This window comes from Phyllostomus hastatus, unplaced genomic scaffold, assembly GCF_019186645.2.
Source record: "Phyllostomus hastatus isolate PE091 unplaced genomic scaffold, TTU_PhHast_1.1 phas_contig_29, whole genome shotgun sequence".
Taxonomy (NCBI): domain Eukaryota; kingdom Metazoa; phylum Chordata; class Mammalia; order Chiroptera; family Phyllostomidae; genus Phyllostomus; species Phyllostomus hastatus.
Window position 1 is genome coordinate 25393711 of NW_025333835.1, and position 20785 is coordinate 25414495.

A 20785-nucleotide genomic window follows, 5' to 3' on the forward strand; every position below is an offset into this window, starting at 1 on the left:
CACTGTTGTAAGATTCTGACATCATAAAATGGTATAATAGCATTTGAAGATAGACTCTGAAAAGTTAATGATGTATATTGCAAACCCTAGAGTAACCACTAAAAATATAAAACAAAGGGATATAATTTATAAGGCAACAGTGGAGATATAATTGAATACTGAAAAATTATCAATCCCAGCACTGGCTGGTATGGCTCAGTGGACTGAGCACCAGCCTGTGAACCCAAGGGTCTCCAGTTCGATTCCCAGTGTAGGGCATATGCCTGGGTTGTGGACCAGGTCCCCAGTAGGGGGCACACAAGAGGAAACCCACAGATTGATGTTTCTCTCCCTCTCTTTCTCCCTCCCTTCCCCTCTCTAAAAATAAATAAAATCTTTTTTAGAAAAAAAGAAAAATAATCAAGCCCAAAGACCATAAGAAACAGGAAAATAAGAGGAAAGAACACAAGTCAAAAAGAAAACAAACGGCAAGTTAGTAGACACAAACCCAATTATATACAAATGTTAAATATAAATGACCAAATCATTCCAAATAAAAGTTAGAGGCAATAGACTGGATTAAAAAATAACACCCAATTATATGTTGTCTACTAGGGAAAAGGGGATATTACATAATTAAAAAGGAGTCAGTTCATCAAGGAAACATAACAATCCTAAATATGTACCTAATAACAGAACTTCAAAATACGTAACGCAAAAACTGATAAAACTTGAAAAGAGAATTAGACTAATTCACAATTGTATTTAAATGCTTAAACTCTTACCTCCCTAATTCTGACTGAACAAGGAGACAAAAAAAAACAATTAACAATATAGATGACTTAAAGAACATTATTAACCAACTTGGTTAATTGACACTTACAATATAGACCAAACTGGCATTTATAGAATGTTCCACTCACCAATAGCAGAATACACTGTTTTCAATTGTACATGTAACATTCACTAATATAGACTACAGTCTGAGCAATAAAAAAATCTCAGCATATTTTTAAAAAATCAGAATCATACATCCTTGGAAAACCATGGAATTGAACTGGAAAATAATGCAAGAGAGATATGCAAAATCCCCAAGTCTTTGAATATTAAACAACATAATTCTAAATAATTCAAGGTGAAGAAGAAATACAATAGAAATTAGAAAATATTTTCAATTGAATGAAAATGTAAAACAGCAGTACTCAAAGTAAACTTTATAGTAAAAATTACATTCTTCCCCAGGAATGGTTTCAAATCAGTATTCTAAGCTCCCGTCTTAAGAAACTAGAAGAAAAACAAATGAAACCTGTGACAAGCAGGAGGAAGGTAATAATAAAGATCACAAACCAATGAATAACTGAAAAGTAAAATATTAGAGAAAAGAAATTAATTAAACCAAAAGCTGGTTCTTTTAAAACATTGATGAAAGTGCTGAACCTCTAGTCAGAGTGATCAAGGCAAAAACAAAAAGGTTACAAGTCACCAACTTCGGAAATTATCAACACAGAGCTATAAACATTAAAAGAACAGGAGAACTTGACAACTTTATGCCAATAAATTCTATAACTTAGATTAAAATATCAATTCCTTCAAAAACACAAACTAAGAAGTCTCATTCAAAAATGAATATGTAATCTGAATAGCACTATGGGTATTAAATAAATTAAATTTACAGTTTAAAACCTTCCCACACACACACAAAAAAATCAGCCTCTAAACACAGATGTATTCTCTGGTAAATTCTTCTATACTTTTAAAGAAGAAATAATATCAATTCTACACAAATTATTTCAAAAAAAAAGAAGAGAATCTAACACCTACCAAGTCATTTTAGAAGGTCTGAAATACCTTTCAAGCAAAACCAGATAAAGACATTAAAAGTAAAAATTAAAAACTACAGACCAGATTTCCAGTCAAGATGACCACATAGGCAGATACGGCTCACCTCCTTGCACGACCACATCGAAATTACAACTAAAACGTAGAACAACCAGCACTCAGAACTATCAGAAAGCTAGCTGAATGGAAGTCTGACGACTACAGAATAATGGAAACCACATCCATCCAGACTGGTAGGAGGGGAGGAAACGCAGAACATGCTGGTCCCACTTCCATGTGTGACTGATAAAAATTCAGGAGGTATACATTGGGAGCAAAGAGTCACAGTCCCATCCTGGGCCCCCCAATCCAGGATTCCAGTGCCAGGAAGATAAGCCCTAATAGCTTCTGGCTGCAAACATCTGCAGGGATCGAGTCAGTAGAGGAAACTTCAGGAGTCCCAAGCAGTTCCCCTTAAAGAACCCACACATGGACTTAATCAGACTCACTCCCTCTGAGCTCCAGCACCAGGGTAATAGATTGAAGGCACCAGTGGCATACAGGGAGGAACTGAAGTATCTGGCATCAAGATGAGAGTTGGGGGACAGTTTTATCTCAGACAGAAAGGCCACTGTCCCCTTCTGAATCCTCCCCTCACAGAGCAACAGAACCAGCAGGCAGGTACTATATCTGAGACTCCACAGGCCTGGCTAACACTGTTTGATCCACCCTGATGATCCCTTGAGACTCCACCTCACCCAACTTATGGGCCCACCCAAAATGTTAACCAAGACTTTTCTATGTAAATGGCTGGTCTTGGCTCGTGCTTCACTACTTCCTAAATCCAAAGAAGTAACAGCCAGCCTCAGTAGGCTCCAATTCCCGTACCTCTTGCTAAGTGGCCCCAGATAAGGCACTAGCAGCAGCCAGCCTAGTCATTCACAGTTTGCCATTCACAGTTTGGCTTCACCTAGGAATCTCCAAGCGCAGTGCAAGTAAGCAGAAATCTCAAACTGCTTTATAGCTCATGTAGCTTTAGAGGTGGAACAGAGGTGGGGGCTGACCTTGGCCTGCACCATCCCAGAAATCCTGGAGCCTGCACACCCTGTAGACAGCTCTAGACCACATCGGAGCACCACCACCCAGCCCCTGTACAGCTGATTGTCCACAGAAGGCCAAGATTGGTGGTCAGTGGTCACAGCCAGTCCTTGCAGCTGACTGGCTTGGATAAATCCCTCCCATTTACCAATGAACAGCAAGTTCATAGGTAAACAAACACCAAGTCTCAACTACAACAGGAATTTGCACTCAGAGAACATGAAGGAAGCTTCTCGAGTAGCCAGCTTGGGTGATAGGGGAAGGTGGGAGGCTGCAACAGTGAACTCCACAGGATGCCTACTACATTAGGCCATGCGACCAAAACAGGGGGTCATAGCAGCTCTACTTAATACACAGCAACAAACACAGGGAAGCTGCCAAAATGAGGAGATAAAGAAACACAGTCCAAATGAAAGAACAGAACAAAACTCCAGAAAAAGAGCTAAATGAAATGAAGATAAGCAATCTACCAGATGCAGAGTTCAAAACACTGGTTATAAGGATGCTCAAGGGACTTAGTGAAGACCTCGGCAGCATAAAAAAGATCCAGTCAGAAACAAAGGATACACCAATTGAAATAAAGAACAATTTACAGGGATACAACAGTACAGTGGAAAAAGCTGAGAATCAAATCAATGATTTGGAATTTAAGGGAGCAAAAACAATCAATCAGAACCAAAAATATTAAGAATCCAAAATAAACAAGGATAGTATAAACAGCCTCGAGAACAACTTCAAGCACTCCAACATTTGCATCATAGGGGTGCCAAGAGGAGAAGAGAAAGAACAAGAAATTGGAAATCTATTTGAAAAAAATAATGAAAGAAAACTTCCGAACTTGGTGAAGGAAATACACATGCAAGTCCAGGAAGCACAGGTCCCAAACAAGATGGATGCTAAGAGGCCCACACCAAGACACATTACAATTAAAATGCCAAAGGTTAAAGATAAAGAGAGAATCATAAAAGCAGCAAGAGAAAAGCAGTTAGTGACCTACAAGATCGTCCCCAAAGAAACTTTGCAGGCTAGAAGGGATTAGCAAGAAATATTCAAAGTCATGAAAAGCAGGGACCTACAACCAAGATTGCTCTACCCAGCAAAGCTGTCATTTAGAATCGAAAAGCAGATAAAGTGCTTCCCAGACAAGAAAAAACTAAAGGACTTTATCATCACCAAGACAGTATTACATGAAATGTTAACGGGACTTACTTAAGAAAAAGAAGATTAAAACTAGGAACAAGAAAATGGCAATAATACATATCTATCAACAATTGAATCTAAAAAATAAGCAAACAAAAGGAACAGAGACAATCATGGATATGGAGAATGTTTTGATGGGTGCCTGTTGGAAGGGGGTGTCAGGGAACGGGTGAAGACGTGAGGGTTTAAGCACAAACTGATACTCACAGAATAGCCATGGGGATGTATAGCACAGTACAGGAAATGGAGTAGGTAAAGAACTTATACGCATGACCCATGAACATTAACGATGGTGTGGGGATTGCCTGAGGGAATGGGGAAATGCTGGGTGAAGGGAGACAAGGGAAAAAAATTGAAACAACTGTACCAGCATAACCAATAAAATATAATTTTAAAAAATGAACAGATACATAGTCTTTAATTCTTAACAAAATATTAGAAAATCAAACAGACATAAACATAGTAACAATATATCAAGACCAAGTAAGACTTATACTAGGAATAGAAGTCTGATACGATAGTCAAAAACCAAACAGTGCAGTTAATTCAGTATTATCAATAAACTATACATGAAAATCATGTTATCTCAATAGATATAAAATAGCCAAAAACCTATAAAGTATTTAGAACTAAATTAGAAAACAAACAATAAAAATAAAGTATTAACATACTTTTAAGCACAGTCTGGGAGCGTAGGTCAGTTGGGTGGAGCATCATCCCATACACTGAAAGGTCACAGTTACATGTCAGGTCAGGGCACGAACCTAGGTTGTGGGTTGATCCCTGGTCTGTGCTGGTAGAGGCAACAACCAATCGAAATTTTTCTCTCTCGTTCTCTCTCCCTCTCTCTGTCCCTCTCTCTCCTCCTCCCTCCCTCTCTCTCTCTCTCTCTCTCTCCCTCTCTCTCTCTCTCTCTCTCTCTCTCTCTCTCTTTCTCTCTCTCTCAAATCAATGGAAGACATATCCTCCAGTAAGGAATAATAATAATAATAATAATAATAATACACAATCAAATAAAAAACATTTCTGTATGAAGACAGACATTCCAGGAACTTGAATTGGGATGGTATAATGCACTAAAAACAACACTAAAATGTTCATTTTCCCCAGATTATATACAACAATGCAATTCCAATTAAAACCACAACAGGGTTTTCATGTATTTTGGTGCCAGGAATGGTGGTATAATGGATAAAAAATATTCATTAAAATTGAAGTTTATTTACCTGTCTGAAAGTGTCTAAGAAAATTATTTTAAAAAGAAAAAATCTGGTACTACCATAGGATATAAAAACTGTAAGATATGACAACTGTGGAATTATTTTTACTGGGAAAACAATGGTACCTCAAAAAGGTACTGATATTAATGGATTAGTCACGCAACTGAGTGTAAATAAAACCAGAACCCCTGACTTACTCCACATGCAACTAATTATTCCAAATGCACTAAAGACCCAAATGGAAAGAGAAATTAAATCTAAGTGTAGGAGATTACACGTCTACTTTATCAATGGAGAAAGCCTTAGAAAAAACAGACACAGAAAAAGAATTGATAATATAAAAACTAAAAACGTTCAATGTCAAAAGCTATCCTTTGAACAGATATGAGAGAAAAGATGAGTTTTAGAAAAATTATTTGCAACACAGATATCAGTCAAATGATTAACTGCTGTAATATATAAAGAATTCCCACAAAAGAACAACAACCAAATAGAAAAATGGACAAAGAATATGAAGGACAATTCTTAAGAACAATTCCAATTAAGCTACAAACAAAGAAAAAGATGTTCAAGGTCACCAGCAGTCGGGAAATACTAATTTATAGTAGCAACGAGACACCACTGCACACAATAATCAGACTAGAAGAGTGTCAGCTATTCATGATGGAGTTTCAAGGAAAGGGTTATTGCCTGCATTACTGGTGAAGACATAAACTGCCGTAGCCTTTTTTTTAAAAAAGCCATGTGGGAACATTTTGAAATGGTAATTCCACCCTAGGAATCTATTCCATAAGTCCTCAGGGTACAGATATAAATATATTTATTACAATATTGGTTTTAGTGGCAAAAACTGGACACAAAGTATTACCCACCAATCAATTAATGGTTAAATAGACTAGGAAATAACTGTACCTTGGAATATTATGCAACAGCTGTTGTTTTTTGTCGTTTTCTTTTCTTTTTATGGATTAGAGCTATAGCAGCTGGGTGTAAAGATTTCCCCTAAGGCAGTATTGAATGAAAAACTAAGTTGAAAATAGTTTCTGAAAAATAATGAACAAACTGAACTAACAAGCAAAACAGAGACAGAGAGAGCTGGCTGACAGCTTTTTTTGGCGGGGGGCGGGGGGGGGGGCGTGTGGAGGGGTGCGGTGCAGAGATCAAGACAAAGAGAAGTAAGAAAAATCTCATGGGCATGAACAGCAGTGTGATGACAAGGGAGTAAACATGGAAGAGTATGGGGAGAAATGGTGATGGAAAACATACAATATACTAAATAAACAAATACACAGAGAGAAAGAAAACTAAGTTGAAAATACTCTCCACAAGCCCTGGCTGGCATAGCTCAGTGGATTGAGTGTGGGCTGTGAACCAAAGTGTCGCAGGTTCAATTCCCAGTCAAGGTACATGTCTGGGTTGCAGGCCATGACCCCCAGCAACCGCATACTGATGTCTCTCTCTCTCTATCTCCCTCCCCTCTCTAAAAATAAATAAATAAAATCTTTAAAAAAAATAAAAAGAAAATATTTTCCACAACATAATCCAATTTTTATAAGCAGTGATCAGAAAACCTTGTGTGAATGGGTGTACATACACTTACAACGCGAAAGAAAGGTAAAGGGGTACACTGTAGCTTGGATGGCGTGGGCCACAGGGACACAGGATGCTAATGCTGGCTACAGGAAGAAGGAGAGCCAAGTAAAAAAGAGAAAAATGAGTTTCCTAAATAATAAAGTTTAAAGTCTGCACACATGTACACCTATTTTCATCAGAGAGCTATATTTGCAAATTCCACCCAGTGAGTTTACAGAAAAGAAAGTTATTTCCTACAGATTGTAAATTGTTCATTCAACAAACTGAGACATAAAAGTAATAAAGTCACATTTAAATACCATAAGTAGAAGCACTCTTGTAGTTGAGAGCTTCAAAAAAATCAAGTATCACAAATAAACACCATAAATTCCTAGCTTTGGGCTGGCTGTAAACATTAAAAGAGTTAATGCCTCTAAAATGTATCATACACACTCTAAATACAATAAATGTGCAATATACATTTTTTTGAAAGAGGAAGAAACTATAAAAGCATGCTTACGTGGAAAAAGTTTTTCTGGTAAGAAAAAAGTACTTAAAAGAGACATAAATTCAAAAATATTGCCCTGGCTGGCACAGATCAGTGGATTGAGCACAGGCTGCGATCCAAAGTGTCGCAGGTTCGATTCCCAGTCAGGGCACATGCCTGGGTTGCAGGCCATGGCCCCCAGCAACCGCACAATGATGTTTCTCTCTCTCTCTCTCTTTCTCCCTCCCTTCCCTCTCTAAAATAAATAAATAAAATCTTTAAAAAAATATTTAGGGTATAATTTTTAGGTACATTAAAAATCTAAATGGAGAAAATACACTAATCCAGAATACCCTTCCTTGGGACTTAGCCACGCCACTTTTTCTGTGACCTGCAGGTGATGCACCTGTGTATTCTCAGCACAAATCCAGGTACATGGTAAGAGATGAATCATCTCCCTTATTTTCCTCAAAGAATTATGGATGCCCCTAATTGCCCAGTCTGTTCCAGGATTGATCAGCTTGATAACTCTGGGCTGATAAAAATGAGGGTTTTTTAAATGTCCTTTTAAAGTGCATTCTGGAAGGGAATAAGAATTCACTCTATAATATTCACTGAACATCTATCTCATGTGAGCTAGACACTAGATGGTGACCCCTCTCTCATGCAATGTAGGTTTTGAAAATTTTGGCTTATTAAGGCTAAGTAGAAGTTAGAAGGATAACAGCAAATGAAATGAAAAAAAAATATTTTACTGGTGTTGGAAATCAAGGCTCTAGCTTTGACTCAGCCACCTCTAGTTATTTTACCTTCACGTGACTTTAACTTCCTCATTAATAAAACGGCAAGATGTGCACTCCACCTTATAGGATTGTCGAGATGAAACTAACACCACTCTGTAAACCACCAGGCACTAAGTAATCTTTCACAAGCCCATGCTTCTCAAGTATCCTAAACTGTCTTAATTACCATGCTATTTACAAATAAAACAACTCCTTCAGCCTCAAGCCCTGGTACAGTCTCAATACACCCAACAGAGGGCTCAGTATACAATAATTCCATTAATGTTCTTTATACACTTATTTAAGAGTTCTTTTCTTTCTCATTACAAACTCTCTCAAAATAAAATATTTTGTTTAAGTGTCCTGGATTTATACCTAAAGTAGAAAAGTTGATGCACATTCCAGAGAATTTCACTCTATAAATACCTAACCAACTTTATGTGTAATTTCTTTCTAATAACACCAAGATATGGAAGCAGCCCAAGTGGCCACCCTTGGATGAGTGGATAAAACAACTATGGTACACAATGGAATATGGAACACACAATGGAATACTACTCAGTCATAAAAAAAAAAAGAAGAAGAAAATTTTACCATTTGTGACAGCATGGATGGACCTGGAGAACATTATGCTAAGTGAAACAAGTCAGTCAAAGAAACACAAATACCAAATGATCTCACTCATATGTGGGATCTAATGAACAAACTGAACTAACAGCAAAACAGAGACAGACTCATAGATGGAGAGCAGGATGACAGCTGAGGGCAGGTGGAGGGGTTACGGGGTGGAGAGGGTGAAGGGGTCGGGTTGAGCAAAAAGGAAAAAGGACTCATGGACATGGACAACAGGATGCTGACTGTGGGGAGGGTTAGGTATAAGGAATAAATGGTAACAGGAATAAAATACAATAAAAAAGCAACGAACAAAAATAAATATCCCTTCAAGCAACACCTCTGATAAACTACAACTGACTCTTAACTCCTATAAAACTGATTGATTTTTAAGTTTTTCCCTCCATGGTTCTTCTGTAAAAAAAAAAGTCTTATCCCTATATTTGAAGATTTTTGATCTAAGCTAAAATTTGCATCATTTATAAATAATATTATACCTCAAATATCTTCAGCAATATAAAAAATGCATTGGATAATATCATATAAAGTATATTTCATTTTTCTTAAAAATTTTATTTATTCTTAGAGTGGGGAAGGGAGGGAGAAAAAGAGGGAGAGAAACATCAATGTGTAGTTGCCTCTCGCACGCCCCCTACTGGGGACCTGGCCCACAACCTAGGCATGTGCCCTCACTGGGAATCAAAACAGCGACCCTTTGCTTTGCAGGCTCCACACTCAATCCACTGCACTACACCAGCCAGGGCAAAAAAATATTTTTAAAATTTTATTAATTATTCATTATTATTTTTGTTTTACCCAAATAAACCTTCCCTAAACTCATTGTAACACTGCATGCTCTACTGGCCAAGTATATCCTAGGATTTATTTTTAGAAAAGAACATTTTTTCATGATATGGCAAAATGACAGAAGTTTAACCAAAACACCAGAAAGTCATCAGCTCTAAAAGATAACAGAATAGGAGGTGTGAAATCACCACAGTTGCCAGAATACCTTTGTAATCTGCTTTCTTGCACTTGCAGGTTTGCTTTGCTTGTCTATAAAATGTAAACTGTCACCGTGAAGGAGTTTTGCCAGTCCCTGAAATCGTGGTCTCTCAGACAGAAGCAGCGTCTTCCCCATGCATTTCGTTTAAAGGAACTTACAACGCTTGGTCCATTTATCACAAATTACTTTGTATTTCAATTATCTATATAAGTCTTGTCTCCCCTACTTGATTTTCAGCTCATTAATGATGATGTCCTACCCATTTTGGATTCCAGGTACATGGCAGGAGCTATAGTTCAAATGGATAAGTAGGCATTTTTATAAAGATAAGATTTTGTTATCACTTTTATTATGCCTCTGACTTAATAGCTTTATCAAATAGCAAAATGCACACTGGCCAGAATTTACTGGTCTATTACCACTATGGAACATCCTGTAGAAGTTGCCTATTAAATTTTTTTAAATAAGGTCTTATAATGTGCTTTAGTATTGGGTTGTAAAAAAATTCCGTATGGTTTTTCCCTTAAAATAAAAGTTACATTTTTCATTTTCACCAATAGCTTTACTGATTTGGATATTTTGCATATGTTGGCTCTCTTCTGCGTGGTATGACGTTAATTGTTCTCAATGTCTCAATTTGCTCGCTATGAGCCTCGACTGGTCTACCCAACCATGGAGCAATGTCCAGCAAGAAATCTCAAAACCCAAACTTTGCAAACCACTATGACATGTTCAATCAGTCACAGCACCTTTCCCATACACTGCACAAATCTTTTTATGTGTTTCGATTACGTTTTTACCTTTCTTGAAATAATAAAGCACAATATGCTGAAAGTGTTGCATATTTTCTTCCATATTTAATATTAAAATGGCTACACAAAAATTCACTGATTTCAATAAGGTTTTTTAGTGCACATTGATATAACAGCTGTCACAATACAATCTAACAAAATTGGTTTAAAGGAAGTTAAAGACAACTAAGCGTGACTGGAGCCATCTTATGGAAAAAACAAATGAACTTTTTGGTCAACCCAATAGATACATTAGCAAACACAGAACTGGCTCTGTACAGAAGTAAACATTCTAGTCAATGTACTCTAGTAAATGCACTATGTTAGTATAACCTACAATAAAATAATGCACTCAATGTGATATTTATTTGCGTATACTCTCAACTCTTGCTCTATAATAAGACTAACTGGAAAATCTACTTAACCACGGAGGAAGTAAGAGCAATACAAGAGAAGTTCAAAGGTTTTTTTCCCAGTGTTCACATCTCTGCTTTGAAGCTAACTGGATATTGACCATGATGGCATTATTTAGGTGAAAATCACTTTCTACATCTATAGAATAGTTACCAAAATATCATATGCATGTACTTAATAAGTATTCTTTAATAAAGAAGGGAAACTCTTCATGTTTTCATTGCTTGTTAGAAAGGAAGGGAAAGAGGATGGGAGAAAGGGGAATTTCGAGGTGGGAGAGAAACATCAACTGCTTGCCTCCTACACATGCCCGAAACAGGGATGGTACGCATCCAGACTAGGGATGGAACCTGCAACCTAAGGAATGCACCCTGACAGGGAACTGAACCCGCAACCTTTCAATTATGGGGCAATGCTCAAACCAACTGAGCCACGCCAGCCGAGGGAGGAACCTCCTTTTATGTATGTATACGATGCACTTCTGAAAACTTGTGCGAACTCAAATGTGTGTAAGTCAAGGGACCAGACACAGTTTTAAAAGACCCATTCCCAGAGACAAAAGATAAATTATAAAATTTGTAATTACACACAATCTATTAAATACTGTCACTGAAAATAGATGTATAGCATTTTGTGTTCTGCAATATTATTTTTCAAAATTTATCAGCAGAACTCCATTAAATATTTTCAGTAAAGACTCACTTTCCAGCACAGCTAATGATTTGTCTCAACTGTGTATCAGGGTAGTTAATACACCCTGCTTCTCATAACTAAAAGAAGCAGTACTTCCATTTTCCCCCATTACCTATTCATTTTGTTAATGAAAGACAAAAAAGTTAAATTTTCAAGTATTTTTTCAAACGTGGCAAAGTCATAAGGGGGTGGTGGCATGAGAATGTCACTTGGCAGAAGCATCATCACCCAAGAGCCTACAAAATGCATTCATAAACTGATGTTCATAAGCCAAATTTATATGTAAAAGGTACCTTGGGGCACCAACATATTATATTCACAGTCTCAATTATTTGAAAGTCAACTACACATACCTGTTTACTAAAGAGTACATATAAAAATGCTAACACGTGCCCCGGCCTATGTGGCTCAGTTAGTTGGCCTGGGCGACGTCCCGCAAACCAAAAGGTTGCTGATTGATTCCTGGTGAGGACACATGCCTGGGTTGCAGGTTCAGTCCCCATTTCCGGTGCCTGCAAGAGGCAATCAATCAATGTTTCTCTCTCACATTGATGTTTCTCTTCCTCTCCTTCTCTCTCCCTTCCTCTCTCTCTAAAATCAAAAATAAAAATAAAATTTAAAAAATAACCTAACATATGAAAAACACAATGCCTAACCTCTGTATTACAGTAGCTGTACAATAAAGGGTAGCTATTTTGCCCTGGCTGTTGTGGCTCAGTGGATTGAGCGCTGGCCTGTGAACCAAAGGGTCGCCAGTTCAATTCCCATTCAGGGCACATGCCTGGGGTGTGGGCCAGTCCCCCGTAGAGGGTGCGTGAGAGGCAACCACACATTGATGGTTCTCTCCCTCTCTTTCCCCTCTCTCTAAAAATAAATAAATAAAATCTTTAAAAAAAAAGAGTGGCTATTTCATTTTATGCTACTATTCATTCTGAATGTCCGCTTTTAAAAGAGACATCAATATATTGGAGCAGACTATTATCATCGAGCACTAAGTATGTACAAGGTTCTATACACCAGATGCCTTCCAAACACTACCATAATTTGAATCCTCAAATTTTCTGCAATGTTGGCATTATTTGTTATTTTTGTTTTTATTTACCAACGAGTAAACTAAGACTTGGAGAAGTAACTTGCTCAATTAGCTAACAACTGGTTAGAGGTTTCAAATCCAGCCTTGACTCTACTGCAAGGTTTCACTGTGCAAGAAGAAAACAAATTTCAAAAAAAATGTAGTGAATGGTGGAATGGCTAATAGGCTTGGATATATTTATGGTAGCTAGAGATAAAAAGACTTCAATAGGAAATGACCAGGATATTGGCATTCAGCTACTGAAGGGTTATCATATGGACTACATTCCTCAACTTGTTCTTTCAGTAAGGATTTTAGCACTATGTAATCAGTCACTATATTAAGCACCGTGCTGGAAGCCAGTAAAATAACTATGAAGAAGATTCATTTCCTGCTCTCATGGGGCCTATTATTTGGAGGGGACAAGGCAAATCAAAAAGCAGTTGACATCAGAAATTGTGCTATGGGGCCAAAGAATACAGACTGGAAACCAGAATATTCTTTAAGCAAGGGATGACATATAAAGAGTCACACAAAAAGTGATGTTTAACAGTGATTGTTATAACACGAACAGGAGTCAGGCAAAGTACCTGAGTGACACGTCAAGAGTCTGAAGTGAGTTATATTGATGAGCTAGTTTGTTCTTTGCTCTTGTAAGAAAAGAGTGTTTAGGCAAAGTCTGAAAAAATACTTTTTGTTTCTTAACTGCAGAAAATGTAGCTAGGGAGAAATTATGTAAATTAATATTGTTCTTAATTTTCTCAAATTTTAGAGAACATTGACAAATGTACATGGCAGAAAACTGTGCATATAAATGTGTTCAATAATTTCTCAAATACCCATTTAAAACCTCCATCATCCACCTTCCTTTATGGTGTATATGTTATGTCACAGCACTGTCCAAGTCTGACCAAGAGACACTAAGACATAAATCAGGCATAGCTTAATCAACAGAATCTTGGCTTAACTAGGCGTTTGCAGTTCAATAGCCTGTGCTAAATTATAGTACAACAGCACAAATTTAATGATTCTATAAAAAACAATTAAAGAGCGTTTTTAATGACCTGTTGATAGAAGTCTGAGTTGACTCATTAAAGAAGAAGCCCAGAGGTTTATAATCTCCAAGTAATCATTGTTGATCTTTATTTTCAATTTTCTGTAACTGATCATGGGAACTGCAATTACATCTATTTTGTTTCTCTTAAAAAGCTCAGCTACTTCACCTGCTTTACATAATGTTAATAGCAACTTTTATACCAGCTACATAGAAACTTTTAAGAGTGACCTTCTCAAGGTCATGGAGCAAATCTCTGGTTAGACAGGAATGGAATTCATGACCTTTGACTGCCAGAAGTTTTCTACCCACACTCGGAAATTCCTTCTCCATAAGTGTAATTTATAAGCTCACTTTGAGAGGCTGGAAAGTTCAAGTCTTTTAGGGCAGGGGGCAGGAGATAGGGAGGAGGGAGGGAGGGGGAGGGAGGAGGGCGGGAGTGGGGAGGGAGTGGTTTTCCTGTCAAATCAGTTGCCATACCAGTACTTCATATTTTTACATGCATGATTTCATTTTGCCTCCATCACTACCAAATGTATTATTCTTCCCATTTTACAGACTCAGCGAGTTTAAGAAATTTAACCAAGGTCACCCCGAGTTAGTAAGCAAGAGAGTCACGATTCAAACTAACATTTCTGCCACTTAAATCAGTCTTGATTCCAGAACATATAATCTTTACAGAAACCTAACTGTGAAATAAATCAGGTTTTCTTAAAGTGGTTTATTTCATTTTTTTATAATACCCCATCTTGTTGCCATTAGGTTTATTGGTTTGTTTTTTTTGGGGGGGGGGCAGTGTTGTTTCCATGTTTTGTAATGAGTTTGCTTGTTAATCTAAAGAAAAGCAGTAGTAGTATTACTAAACATAGAATTTGAAAAAACAATTTTCCTCATTTTTTATGTAAATAACTGGGGAGGGTACTTTTTACTGTAATTCTTGGCCATAACATATATGGTATGGGGATATGTACAAATACAGATAAGGAATATAAAAATACATTCATAAATATTATATATGCACACATACACATATACATATATAAAACGGTGAATATATGTATACATAGCATAGACATATCACTATTGCCAGAAATTATTTTGAAAAGCCATATACAGAGGCCCCCCTTACCTATGGTTTTGCTTTTCGAGGTTGCAGTACCCTCAATTAAAAATCATTACACGAACATTCCAGAAATAATTAATGTTTCAAATTGTGTGCTGTTCTGAATAGCATGATGAAATCTCAACTCCCAACACAGTCCCACCCAGGATGTGACCCAGCCCCTTGTCCACAGTGTATGTGCTCCCCACCCCTCGTCGCTTAGTAGCCTTCTAGGTCACCAGATGGACTGTTGTGGTGTCCCAGTGCTTGCGTTCAAGTCACCCTCGTTTTTAATAATGGCCCCAAAGTGCAAGAGCAGTGATGACAGTAATTTGGATATGCCAAAGGGAAGCAATAAAGTGCTTCCATTTAAGTGAAAAGATACGTACAGATAGGAGAGAACAGTACACCTGCTGTTCCATACAATCTACCTTTCAGGCATCCACGGGGGTCTTGAAACATACCCCCACAGGTATGGGCGGTACTACTGTATGCCTATAAGCATGGTGAATGTAGAACTCGGAGCACAATTCCTGGGTATCTAGGCCAGCAACGAGTTGGTAGTGGTGGCTTCCACAGCCTCTGATGGAGGTAGGAAGACTATCCCAGAGCTCTCCCATTTCCCCCCTCATCTTCCCCGCAGCAATACAGCAAATAACAGGGGCTTTCTGCTGGTGCGCTTGTACCTAAACAGCAATACTGTTTGGACCAGTCCAGTTATTATACTAAAAACATTTTAAAATATATACCATGACATTAACAACAACAACAAAAAAGTATGACTTAAGTGAGGGAGGGGGGAAGAGGGGAAAGAAAGACCACACCAGGGCAGAATTCTTCTGAGTGAATATCCTGTAATCTACTGCCAGACCAAAACAAATTTTTATGGAACAATATGACTACTCAAGTAGCCACTTTTATGACAATAAACACCCAAAACCAAAAAATCCTTTTGTAACACAATTACCGAGAATATATAGAGAAAGTAACCATTTAATCCACAGCATGTGTTCCCCACCACAGAACTCAAAAGCTGACATCAGATGGGGTGTGGCTGGTCTGGGCCCTGGAAATGAATTCTGGCCAGCTGAAGTCAGACAGTCCTCCGCCAGGCCTGGGACCTACAAACCACCAAGCAGGTCTCACAGAACCTACGGCCGTTGACCTTCTGGGCACAGGGCAAGGTCCATCTGTTTACATGCATTTTGATTCTGGGAGGGGTAGTTGTGGTGGATGAGTTCAGGCTGTGGTTACAGGGTGTTGCCAGTATTTAATTTTAATATTTTTACCCTAACATTTTGTACATACTTAAGACTGAAAACTACATAACTGGTAGACTGAAAAACAAATAAATAAGAATTTTAAAATGGAAAATAAACGTGTACTGGGCAAGATGTAGATATTTCCACTCTACTATCAAAATGTAAGTGATTTAGATAAGCTACTGAACAATTCCTATTTTAGGAATTGCTATTCCTAAACAATTGTAAACTTCCTATTTTAGGAAGTTACCAAAATTCCTATTTTAGGAATTGTTTACAAAAATGAAAGTTGTTTTCTAAAAGAAAAAGATAACCATGGTGTCCACTCTGAATGAAACTATTTGGGGATTTTTAGCTCTGATTCATTAATCAGTATGGAAGCACAATTTGGGAAACTTATCTAAAAAAAAAAAACTTCTCAAGTAAGTTTGTGCCATTTCTAGTTTTGTAGAATGAACTACTTTGTATTAATACATAAATCAACTACATCAAGATTTATGCATGTGACACTCTAGGATTGTTTCACAATATAAAGAAAATCATTTGACACCCTCATTTTAACGTGATTATTCTAATGTTAATTTGCATAAATATGAAATTCCACACTTTGCATTTTGTCCAATGGTGGAAATGTCCAGGACCTTTATATATTCAACTATTTAACAACATCACCTCACTGATAAGGTTACTCAATACTAGATTAACCAACACCAGCTTGAGTTCCAAATGCCCTCGGTTATAGAGCTGGAGGCCTAAGCTTAGAGACACATTATAAGTCTTTGAAGAGATTTTTAAAAATAAATTTAAAAAACCTATATCTAAGAGCAAATTATTTCATTAAGCTGCTTCTTGATGTGTCTAAAACTCACTCTGAGTCCATCCAAGTCCACGTTTACCCTTCACAAGAGGTGGGCACGTAATCCCTAAGGAACATACTGTATATATTTTTAAATGACCACAACACTGTCACTGTTACACGCTTGACGCGTGCTCTTAGGAATGACCACCAAGCATCCTTATTTGTCTTTCCCTCAGCTGGGGGAGAGTGCGCACACCAGGGTTTGCAGTCCCTTCCCTTTCTGTGCACACACAGGCTGCAGCTGTAGTAAACAACCACCAGCCAAGAGTTGCTAAGGTCAAGGTCTCAAGTGCTATCCCAGGACCAGTTTTCTCCCAAATGACAATCAGTGTTGAAAAGGGCTTGGTGGAGAAAAAAAAAAAATATTAAGAGCTCATTAGCACAAAAAGTTTCATTCAATAACTAGCAATACAAAGCATTCCAAAGTAAAGTTTAACTGACCGAAGGGTCCTTTAAATATGCATTAATAAATAACTGAAGCATTTCACAAATAAACAGAAACTCCTCAAGAATGTTTTGTTTACCAGGCACAGCTATATAAGTTACACAGTTTTAGTTCACGAGTTATGAAAATTTTATGTGAAAACATTCCAAATTTTACCAGCTTAAGTATATTTCATAATTGTTAGGAATCAGAAGGTAGAATAATAAACCTCTTTCCTAAATACATTACAAATTTCTGCCAATTCTTATATCCTCACATTGCTCGCTCCCCAACTCAAAGCAGCTTTTAATACACTCCTAGTAGTCTCCAGACTCAGCAGGCTGCAGCGATAAAGAATAACTTATGCAACCGAAATGTTTGCCCTTCAACATCCCATTTCTACTCAGCTTCTACAGTGAAACATTTTCTAGCCTAAAAGGACACCCCTTTATCACAACCAATTCCTATGTGATTTTTTTCAAAATGTAAACAACATCTGAATGAGGTTTGCACAAAAAAAAATATTGGGGGGGGCGGGGGCAAAGGGGGAGGCGTTACTGTTTTTATTAAATGCCAATTCCAAAGAGCATTTCTTAGAAGATGGTATACACCCACTCTCCAAAGTGACCACTCCTATCCTCATCACAAGCCGCTGCCTGTAAAAAGCCACCAAATTTATTTCAAAGCATTTACTCATCTAAACAACTCTATCCTCCAGTAAGAAAAGGGCATGGAGGCGACTAGGTGGATTTGCAGAATGACGTGTGTTTGATTGGCAGATGTCTACCGAAGCCACTAGATGCACATGCACTAAATGTAAATAGAGCTGCTCATCTCCCTGGTGTTACAGGGGAACAGAGAATACTAAAGCTGATTTAAAATAAAACATCCGAGTGCTCCGCGGAGAATTCTATTAGCCAGTGGAATTGCTTAAAACAATCCATATAGAACCATACTTAAACCATCTGTACAGTTAAATTAGAGAGCTGACAATATTAACCACACAAACTGTTTATCCAGATTACACATTCCGTCGTACTAATACCCTTTAACTCGACACAGTCAGCTTTCATCAACTGAATTAAGGCTATTACTATTAAAGTATGCAAAACTCGAAACGCAGGGTGAAGGGGGCTGGGAAGCTGCAGGGCATGTAACAAAGGAATTGGTACTTTTTCCCAAGCATTTGCCTCAAATACTCGTCGAAACAGAACTGTTGAGTGCACCCCACCCTTTTCCCCAAAGATAAAAGTTTTCAAAGTTCTAACAGGCGGTTCTCTAACCAACAAAAACAGGATTGCTTCTCCCTGTAGGGGAGCATCTAACAAGAACACCAACTAATGTCGCTGAGGTCAAGTCCGAGTCCTCGGAGCGAGCTACTAAGGCAAGAAGTGGCTCCTAGGCCGGCTAGGCGGGCTTCCGGGCCAGGGTGGACGTGCAAAGTTGCCCCTTGTCAACTCCGGCCGGGTCCCCCGTAATAGAAAATAACAGCCACGGGGCAGCCCCTGGCTACTTCCACGGACGAGACACTGTAGTAAGTGACAGTTACAGATCATTACGACCAGAGACAATAATGAATGTAGCACCAGGACCACTATTCATGCCAGCAGTGTCATCTCCGCCTTAACCCCTTCCCCTCCACTCTCCCCAGCGCACACCCACAGCCCACACGGTGCCGCAGCTATCCACCGAACTCGCTCTATTCTTGGGGACAAACTACCAATACTTCCACGAGCCTCCCCCCTCCCCAATTCAGCCCTAGTGTTTTATTTCTCATCCTTGGCAACTGTCAGGCAAACACTGCAACCAACAATTCCACTAGGGATAGAAAAACATTTGCTTAATTCACGTTACTTTATAAGTTCTTTTAGAAAAAAAATATACTAGTGAGGGGGTCCTTCTTTCTTCTCTACGGATCCAACGGACGCTACTTGCTTTGCAATAGCATCGCCCTCCCTGGGCCCCCTCCCGCTTCCCAACACTTTCCCCCTTTAAGAACACAGACCAACCAAAATGATTTAACTTGAGCAGATGACAGAAGGAAAATAAAACATGTTAAGAGAATACGGTCTGATTTGGGATGGCAAAAAAAAAAAAGAGGAGGAGGGGGTTGTTTATTTTGATAAGAAACGGAATCGGCACAGACCTGAACAGAAGCTGCAGAGCAGGAGAAATTGTTTTCTTTCCCTCACACAGAGTCCCCCTCTCTCCCTTTCTCTCTCTCTCTCTCACACACACACACACACACACGCGCGGGCGCGCACACACACACTCACTCTCGCACACACACGGCGTCACCCGCGCACACTCACACGCACACTCGCACACGCACAGGCAGAGCCTCTCAGCTGCTCTCTGCAGTTCTCAGGAAATGAATGGGGGGCAACCCAGGGAACTGTTGTACTTGCAAATGACTTACCCGGATCACATGATGCGCTAAATGTAGGGTGGGCCGGTGGGTGGAGGCTGCCGAGACGCGAGCCCCGGTCTAGCGTGGGGAGCCTCGCCAGGCCCGCATCGAATTACCCCGGGGCCCAGCCGAGGGGGTTGCAAGACGCCGCTTCTCCTCCCTTGCAGCCCGCAGCTCAGGAAACCGGAGAGGCGCGGATGGGGGGGTTGTGGGGCGGAGTGAGGGGGGGGGGTGAAAACACCAAACCCCCAAACAAAAGAGCTCCAGGTCCTCCTCCCCAGAAACAAAGCCCCGCCGCTGCGGGCGAGCCCCGGGGTGGGGCCGAGGGCGGGGGCGGCGGCGGGGAGGGGCTCGCTCAGCAGGCGCTAAGTCGCTTTATTGCCATAAAATGGGGCCCCCGAGCCGCTCCGCCCGAGGATTAGGAGGCGGGCTTTGAGTGTGATGGTTGAAATCCCCTGTGGGAAACTAACCCCTCCCAGCTCGCAGAGGTAGAAGGCAACACCCACTGCCCGGCCCTCGCTCCGCTGCCCCGGCCGCCGGGCTGGGGGGTGGGTCCGCGGAGCCTCCACCCCGCCCCACCCCGCCCCACCCTTGCCCCCGCCCCCAGCCTCCGGCCTCCACCGCGCTTCCCTTTCACCTGCACCACCTTGCTGCGGCACCCAAAATAACCTACACATGGCCACTGAGCTTTGGGAGCCGCCGGCCCAGGGGGACCAGCGGGGCCTCGCAGCGGGAGGAAACCCCGGGTTTCAACTCGCCGGGTGCGGGGACTCGCACTGAGCCGCGAGAAAGTCCCCTCTTTTGTGTCACTGCGTGCAAGGCAGCGTTAGGAAGAGAATTCGGAGACAAATAAAGAGCGGAGCCCGGTCGCCCCCCACTCCGCCCCCTCCAGGTGGGGGCGTGCAGGGAGGGGCCCGGGAGCCCGAACTG

General features: G+C 39.7%; 1 protein-coding gene across 1 annotated transcript in view; it reads right to left on the reverse strand.

Annotated features, from left to right (window-relative positions):
- Positions 1-20029, reverse strand: part of KLF12 (Kruppel like factor 12) — a 421669-nt gene extending 401640 nt beyond the window's left edge. Inside the window, exon 1 of the mRNA XM_045838960.1 lies at positions 19865-20029. The gene's annotated coding sequence lies outside the window, so the exon portion shown is untranslated. The remainder of the gene's footprint in view (positions 1-19864) is intronic.
- Between the last annotated feature and the right edge of the window lie 756 nt (positions 20030-20785).